Below are 880 nucleotides of genomic sequence, written 5' to 3'. Positions count from 1 at the left end.
GGCTATTTGGAAAAGCGGAGGTTTGGATATGTCAAAAACATCACATGAAACTCTTCTTTTAATGCCATTCTCTGTCCATCTGGAATTAGACAATCCTTCCAAACGTGTTTTTAAGGGCGTCCCATTCTTGAACAAAGCCGTTTCCGAAAGGTCTGTCGGCGGTTTGGGAGGGGAACGACCCCCCGCAGCCTCGCGCCGCCATCACGTTTGGTTTCCATGGAGATTTGCAGCTGCTATAAGAGAGCCGGCTCCCCTGGGGAAGCGCAGCGGTGGAAGCCCAGGACTGTGGATTGTATCCTTCCGGAGGCGAGACTGTGCGGATCAATACTGTCGTTGGAGGTCTGAAGGGAAGCGCTGTTATAAACTGACCTTTTCGGTAGGAACCAGACGATCCCGCCGGGCGAGGCCAGCGCGGCTTTGTTGTTGGCATCTCGGTCAGTGTCTACGAACGCGACTCCGGTTGCGACGAGCTCTCCGCTCAACAAGTCGTCTCTGCTGGCTGCGCAAGCGCAGTTTGACGCGCTTCGGTCCGTTAGTATAAATAGCCCTCACAGGAAGCCTCTAAATGGATTGTCGGTTGTTGTGCGGCGCCCCGCGCATTGTGGAAATTAACTAACGGTAAACAACGTCCGAATCAAAGGGCAAGCTCGTTATCCAAATTAAACGTGTGATTAATCGTTATTCCCTTACTGGACAGTGACATGTCCAGTCAGGGAATATATGTCCAGACTGATCAACCAGCCAGGAATTCTAATGTAACCGCTAAATCCAGGCTCACTGCGCTGTTTACCTCCAAGACAAATTAACATAGTCATTTCAGTTATGAATAAAACCCCAACCAACTCCAGAAACATTCAAACACAGCGGCAGGGATATCAGA

The sequence above is a fragment of the Conger conger genome, chromosome 13, assembly GCF_963514075.1.
Source record: "Conger conger chromosome 13, fConCon1.1, whole genome shotgun sequence".
Classification (NCBI taxonomy): Eukaryota; Metazoa; Chordata; class Actinopteri; order Anguilliformes; family Congridae; genus Conger; species Conger conger.
Note: the sequence above shows the minus strand (reverse complement) of the source record.